Genomic DNA, 8,141 nt, shown 5'->3' with positions numbered 1-8,141 from the left:
CGTACATTAGTAAGACATACTATCATATTTAGTATTATTAGAGACATAAATGACTCTTTGGAAAGTATTCAACTGTTGACAGCATGTTTATCAGTTTTAAATCTTACTAGAACCGTTGTAGTGTTTAGAGCATGGTATACTACCCTGCTAGCTATAGTTGGTCTGACGGCAGAAAAACAAAATTTTCTCTTAATCATAGTTGGATTGTTAGCAGTAAGAAGGGTAACCAGATGTAACATTACTAGTTCCAACAAGAAAATAATCTCACTCATACCATCCCTCCATCTCCAGCCACTGTTCCTGGAAATGTTGTGGAGGTAAAGTCCTCAGGCACCTCCTCCAGTGCGGTCTTCCCAGAAGCAACTCATTAAACTTTCCAAGCATGACTAACTGAGACTATGGATATTATCCAACTGTATCATTTGTGGTCTGCCCCTAGGTTTTCTGCCAGTTTGCTTAACTTGAAATATTCATCTTGTGATTCTTTCCTGTGAAATTTAATCACATACTGGAGCTACCCAAGGACAAAAATCGCATTACATAGTGTTATTCCAACTATAAATTCTTCACTAAATTCATTATTATCTCTCACTTTGCTAACACTGCTGCACAGGGTTTGCAAAACTCTCACAATTTATTCATCTACACTCAATGAATTCAGCAACTATTTGAAGGCTTTCAAATATCAGCAAATAATAGATATATTTGTTTTTTATTGCCCACAGGGAGCTAAACATAGAGAGGTCAAAGGGATTAAGTCGATTACATCGGCCCCAGTGCATAACTGGTACTTATTTAATTGACTCTGAAAGGATGAAAGGTAAAGTCAACCTCGGTGGAATTTGAACTCAAAACATAACAGCAGACGAAATACCGTTAAGCATTTCACCCAACATGCTAACATTTCTGCCAGCTCACTAGATATATTAGCTTGCTCTTAGCTAAGAATTTCTGTAGGTCCCTTTTCTGACTCAAACCAAAAACTACATCTCATTTAAGCTTATTCTCTTAGCTTGCACACACCTATCTACTCAACAATTTCATCAACAGGTTATTTCATTGAAACTCCAGTTGTTCTCTATATCATAATCACTTTATTTCCCTACCTTCTCATTATAGGTATCACTTAATACTTCTTTGAAGTTATATATGTTATCTTTTTAATTGTTTGGTCTGAGGAGGAAGATTTGTGCCCATATTTTTTCCCAGAGCCTTCAAGATTGTTGGGAGAAACTTGAGAGATTGTTACAAACTGGGGTCCACTAAAGTCATTCAAGGACCAGACATAGAAAAAGTAAAATCTGGAATCAAAGGGTCATGAAGTAAACTTAATCAAGACTAAAGTTAATACTTAGGGGAAAGAAGAAAAAAAAGACAGGACTCTACTACCATCAGGGAAATGGTTGTACTCAATATGCAGAAAAGTAGTGAGTAAAAACTCCATATAGTGTGCTCAGTGTAAATTATGGATGCACAAGAGGTGGCATGGCTAACAGTTATATTAGCTTTCACATGTGGCAGATACATAACTGAATTAAGCTTGAAGAGGACCCAGGAAATAGGCTCTGCTCCAAAGACTCCCTAGAAATAGTGAATAATTTCTTTTGTTATTTTAGTGATCTAATAGACGGCAGAGGTGGTAATGGACCTTTCAGAGCCTTGTTTTGTTGTAGTTGTTATTAGTAGGTGATGAGCTGGAAGAATCGTTAGCATGTCAGGCAAAATGCTTAGCAGCATTTCATCTATTTTAACGTGCTAAGTTGGTGTTGCATTGGATTGGTAGAATTGCTAGACTGTCAAAAAAAAGTACTTTGTAGTATTTTGTTCTGACTATTTTTCTGAGTTCAAAACCTTCCTAGGTTAATTTTATCTTTCATCCCTTCAGGGTTGAGAAAATAAAGTACCAGTGAAGCAGTGTGGCCTTGAACCAAAATCTGAAACATCATCATTATTATTATTATTAAAGGCTGCAAGCTGGCAGAGTCCTTAGCATGCCAGGCAAAATGCTTAGTGGTATTTCGTCTGTCTTTATGTTCTGAGTTCAAATTCCGCCGGGGTCGACTTTGCCTTTCATTCTTTCAGGGTTGATAAATTAAGTACTAGTTACATACTGGAGCCGATCTAATCAACAGACCCCCTCCTACCAAATTTCAGGCCTTGTGCCTATAGTAGAAAGGATTATTATTATTAATGGTGGTGAGCTGGCAGAATCATTAGCACGCCAGGCGAAATGCGTAGCCGTATTTCGTCTGCCGTTACGTTCTGAGTTCAAATTCCGCCGAGGTCAACTTTGCCTTTCATCCTTTCAGGGTCGATTAAATAAGTACCCGTTATGCACTGGGGTTAATGTAATCGACTTAATCCCTTTGTCTGTCCTTGTTTGTCCCTCTATGTTTAGCCCCTTGTGGGCAATAAAGAAATAAGAATCATTAGCACGCCGGGTGAAATGCTTAGCAGTATTTCATCTGTTGCTACATTCTGAGTTCAAATTCCATTGGAGTCGACTTTTCCTTTTGTCCTTTCAGGTTTGATTAAATAAGTACCAGCTATGCACAGGGGTTAATGTAATCAACTTAATCCCTTCCCCAAATTTGAGGCCTTGTGCTACCAGTAGAAAGGATTATTATTATTCAGGCAGTGAGCTGGCAGAATCATTAGCATGCCAGACAAAATGCTTTGCAGCGTTTAGTCCATCTGTTGCTACATTCTGAGTTCAAATTCCACTGAGGTTGACTTTGCCTTTCATCTTTTCAGGGTCAATAGAATGAGTACCAGTTGGGGGTCCATGTAATCAACTAGTCCCCTCCCACCAAATTTCAGGCCTTGTGCTTATAGTAGAAAAGATTATTATTATTATTATTATTATTATTGCTATTATTGAAGCAATGAGCTGATAGAATCATTAGCACAGTGGACAAAATGCTTTGCAGGTTTCTTTCCACTCTTTACAAACTACTTTCAAATACTGCTGACATCAATTTTGCATTTCATCTGTTTAGGATCAACAAAATAAAGTAGCAATCAAATACAGTTAACCCCATCTCCTTAAAATTACTGACTTTACACTAAAATTTAAAACAATTATTATTATTATTATTATCATTCATCCGTCTTTATGTTTTGGGTCCAAATTCCACTAAGTTCAACTTTGCCTTTTATCCTTTTGGGGTTGATAAATTAAGTACTAGTTGAGTACTGGGGTCAATGTAAACAACTACCCCATCCCCGAGATTTCAGGCCTTGTGCCTATTGCAGAAAGGATTATTATAATTATTATTATTATTACTGCAGACTACCTCGTTGACGAACGACAGAGACCTTCTCTTTGTGGCTGGTGACTTCAATGGTCATGTTGGACGACATGCTGGGGGCTTCCATGGCGTACATGGAGGCTATGGCTATGGTTCCCGCAACGAAGAGGGAACCAGGCTGCTGGAGTTCTGCGATGCAAATAATCTTATGATTTGCAACACTAACTTCAGGAAACCTATCAGCCACCTAGTCACCTACCGATCGGGCCAACATACCAGCCAAATTGACTACATCCTTGCCAGGCAAAGTGAGAGATGGCTGCTTATAAATGCCAAAACCTTCCCAGGCAAAGAATGTACCCCACAACATAGACTGGTAGTTAGTGACTTTAGGATCAGGACTAGGGGGACAACCAGAAGACGACCAGCATGGAGAAGAAGGATCTGGAAGCTTAAAGATCCTGCGAATGGACAGAGATTTAGGGACATGCTACTTGAAGCCTTTGATGAAGTAGAAGGGGATAGAGTATCACATGGGGTAGAAGGCAACTGGACGTTTCTAAGGGACAACCTGCTGAGAGCCACTGACCAGATCTGTGGCTGGTGCAAAGTCCCCTCTCGTCCCAAGGTAATGTGGTGGTGGAACAGTGTTGTAGACAGGGCTATTAGAGAAAAGAGACAGACTTGGAAGCACTGGAAGAATGGCGGTAGCAGGGAATTGTATCAGACTGCCAAAAAGGGAAGCTAGGAGACAGGTCTATCTAGCCAGAGGGGAAGCAGATAATAAAAAATTTGCCAATGTTCTGCGCCGTGAGGACCAAAGACTGGAGGTGTTTCGCGTTGCAAGACAGTGTGAAAGAGAGAGAATTGTGATGTGGTAGGAGAGAAGTGTGTTCGCATGGAAGATGGTTCACTTGCGCTAAATGAGGATGCAAAGAGAGAGGTTTGGAGACGCCACTATGAAAGGTTGCTGAATAAAGAAAATGAATGGGATAAAGAGAGTCTGCCGAATGTTGACCCAACAGAGGGACCAGCTATCCGAGTTGATAGTTCCTTGGTAGTTAAGGCAATTAGAAGCATGAAGACAGGGAAAGCCCCAGGCCCATCAGGAATCACTGCAGAGATGCTCAAAATATCTGGTAGTGTCGGCTATAGCCTAGTCACCCGTATAGTTAATCAGGTGATACACGAAGGAGTCATACCCAATGACTGGTGTAGCAGCATAATAGTCAACTGCTACAAAGGTAAAGGTGACGCCCTAGATACAAATAATTACAGAGGTATCAAGCTGTTGGATCAGGTGATGAAGGTTACGGAGAGGGTCATAGCCCAACTAATTAAAGAGAGAGTTAGTTTAGATGAGATGCAGTTTGGGTTCGTGCCAGGGAAAAGTACCACTGATGCTATGTTCCTGGTAAGGCAGCTGCAGGAGAAATACCTAGCCAAAGATAAACCCCTGTACCTGGCTTTTGTTGACATGGAGAAAGCCTTCGACAGGGTCCCTCGATCCCTTATCTGGTGGTCAATGAGGAAACTAGGGATAGATGAATGGTTAGTGAGAGCTGTGCGAGCCATGTACAGGGACACTGCTAGTAAGGTGAGGGTTGGCAACGAGTACAGTGAAGAATTCCGGGTAGAGGTAGGGGTCCTCCAAGGCTCAGTCCTCAGCCCCCTCCTATTTATCATAGTCCTCCAGGCAATAACGGAGGAATTCAAGACAGGATGCCCTTGGGAGCTCTTCTATGCTGATGACCTTGCTCTAATTGCTGAGTCACTATCAGAACTGGAGGAGAAGTTTCAGGTGTGGAAGCAAGGATTAGAATCGAAGGGCCTTAGAGTCAATCTAGCTAAAACCAAAGTCCTAATAAGTAGGAAGGTAGACAAATCACAAACGCCTTCAGGTAGATGGCCCTGCTCAATCTGTAGAAAAGGTGTAGGTAGAAACTCTATAAGATGCACCAAGTGTAAGCTATGGACACATAAGAGGTGCAGCAATGTCAAAGGAAGGCTAACTAGGAAGATGGTTTTTGTATGTGGCAGATGCTCAGGAACAATAAACACTGAAAATGCTCTGAGACCAACTTCTGTCACTTTCCAGGGAGAAAAACTAGAAATAGTTGATAGCTTCCGTTACCCAGGTGACCAAGTCAGCAGTGGGGGCAGGTGTGCTGAAAGTGTAACTACTAGAGTAAGAATAGCTTGGGCAAAGTTCAGAGAACTCTTACCTCTGCTGGTGACAAAAGGCCTCTCGCTCAGAGTAAAATGCAGACTGTACGACGCATGTGTACGAACAGCCATGCTACATGGCAGTGAAACATGGGCCGTGACTGCTGAGGATATGCTTAAGCTCGCAAGAAATGAAGCCAGTATGCTCCGATGGATGTGTAATGTCAGTACTCATACTCGACAGAGTGCAAGTACCTTGAGAGAAAAGCTGGACCTAAGAAGCATCAGATGTGGTGTGCAAGAGAGACGTTTGCGCTGGTATGGGCATGTGGCGAGAATGGATGAAGATAGTTGTGTGAAAAAGTGCCACACCCTAGCGGTTGAGGAAACCTGTGGAAGAGGCAGACCCAGGAAAACCTGGGACAAGGTGGTGAAGCACGACCTTTGAACTTTAGGTCTCACTGAGGAAATGACTAGAGACCGAGACCTCTGGAAGTATGCAGTGCGCAAGAAGACCCGGCAGGACAAGTGAGACCATAACCCGTGGCCTTCTACATGGGATGTAGCCAGCCCACTTATGCATACCTTCCCTTCTTGGGACACAAAACTACTTGTGAAGACCTGTTGAGGCAAGTGAGAATCAGAATCAAAATCGATCAATGGAAACTGCAGCTGAGTTACCAGTGCCGGTGGCACGTAAGAGAACCATCTGAATGTGGCCGTTGCCAGCGCTGCCCCGACTGGCCTCATGCCGGTGGCACATAAAAAGCACCATCCGTTCGTGGCCATTGCCAGCGCCGCCCAGACTGGCCTTGTGCCGATGGCACGTAAAAAGCACCATCCGTTCGTGGCCGTTGCCCAGACTGGCCTTGTGCCGATGGCACGTAAAAAGCACCATCCGTTTGTGGCCATTGCCAGCCTCGCTTGGCCCGTGCCGGTGGCACGTAAAAAGCACCATCCGTTCGTGGCCGTTTGCCAGACTCGACTGTCACCACTGTCCGTTCGTGGCCATTGCCAGCGGCGCCCCGACTGGCCTCATGCCGGTGGCACGTAAAAAGCACCATCCATTCGTGGCCGTTGCCAGCCTCGCCTGGCCCCGTGCCGGTGGCACGTAAAAAGCACCATCCGTCCGTGGCCGTTTTCCACTCCGTCTGGCACCTGTGCGGGTGGCACGTAAAAAGCACCCACTACACTCACAGAGTGGTTGGCGTTAGGAAGGGCATCCAGCCGTAGAAACACTGCCAGATCAGACTGGGTCTGATGCAGCCTTCTGGCTTCACAGACCCCAGTTGAACTGTCCAACCCATGCTAGCATGGAAAGCAGACGCTAAATAATGATGATGATGATGATAATGATTATTATTGGCAGAATCATTAGCATATTGGATAAAAATAAGTTGAGCACTGGGGTTGATGTAATCAACTTAACCCTTTCCCTGAACTTGCTGGCTTTGTGTAAAAATTTGAAATCAGTATTATGGATAGAATCATTTGCATGTCGGATACTTCCAGCTTTATGTTCTGAGTTCAAATTATTCTGCCAAGGTCAACTTTGCTTTTCATCCTTTCAGGGTTGATGAAATAACAACCAGTTGAGTACTGGGGTCAATGTAAAGGACTAGCTCCTTCCCCCTAAATTTCAGGCTTTGTGCCTATAGTAAAAAGGATATCATTATTAAAGCCGGTGAGCTGGCAAATTGATCATCATTGAATTCTTCTAATTTTGGCACAAGGTCAATTTTTTGGTGGAAGGGAGCTGGTTAATTATATTGACCTCAGTGCTCAACTGGTACTTATATTATTGACCCCAAAAGGATGAAAGGCGAAGTTGACCTTTGCAACATTTGAAATCAGAATGTAAAGAGTAGGAACTTCGCCTTTTATCCTTTTGGGTCAATAAAATAAGTACCAGTTAAGCACTGAGGTCAATTTGACTAGCTCCCTTCCATCAAAAAATTGGCCTTGTGCCAAAATTAGAAAGAATTATTATTATTATTTAATTTTTTTCATTTTTTACATTCTCATCTGAATTTACACAACACAAACATACAAATAGGCACTTATAGTCACACCTGCATACAAATACTCATTGATGTAGAAATAGTCATATGAATATAAATTTGCTTCATAACCACACAGTTCCTGGTTTGATCGCACTGCAAGGCATTTTAAATGAATCCAATGTTACCACTGGTTGACCAAAAGTTTGTGACTGAAAATTTGCTCTACAGAAACTGCAATGACATGTCAGCTTATATTTAGATATGTGCATGCATGTCATTGTAAATCGCTGTATCTACTTATGTCTCTTTACACTAAAATGGTAAAACTTTACCAGTCAATGAAGAGAGATCAATGTAATAAGTACTAGACTGAAATAAGCACTGAGATTGATATGAACAAGTAAAATTCTTAAAGATGATACCCCAGCATAGCTGTTGTCCAATGACTGAAACCAGTTAAAGAATAAAAAATAAAAGTACATATATTCAGACATTAATCCATTAGAGAGCACAATGATAAATGCAATCAATCTAAGCAATGGGGGGGGGGTAAATATAGTGGCGATGGGGGGTGGTAGTATGATGAGGAGGTAGATGATGATAATGGTAGTGATAGTGGTGGTGGCAGTGTGGAGGAGAATGAGGACCATGATAATGATAACAGCAGTAGTAGTGGTGAGATGATGATGATGAGGAGGAGGAGGGGAGGAGGAGACTATAA

The sequence above is a fragment of the Octopus sinensis genome, linkage group LG11, assembly GCF_006345805.1.
Source record: "Octopus sinensis linkage group LG11, ASM634580v1, whole genome shotgun sequence".
NCBI lineage: Eukaryota > Metazoa > Mollusca > Cephalopoda > Octopoda > Octopodidae > Octopus > Octopus sinensis.
The sequence above is the reverse complement of the archived record's forward strand: the minus strand, read 5'-3'. Positions refer to the sequence as shown.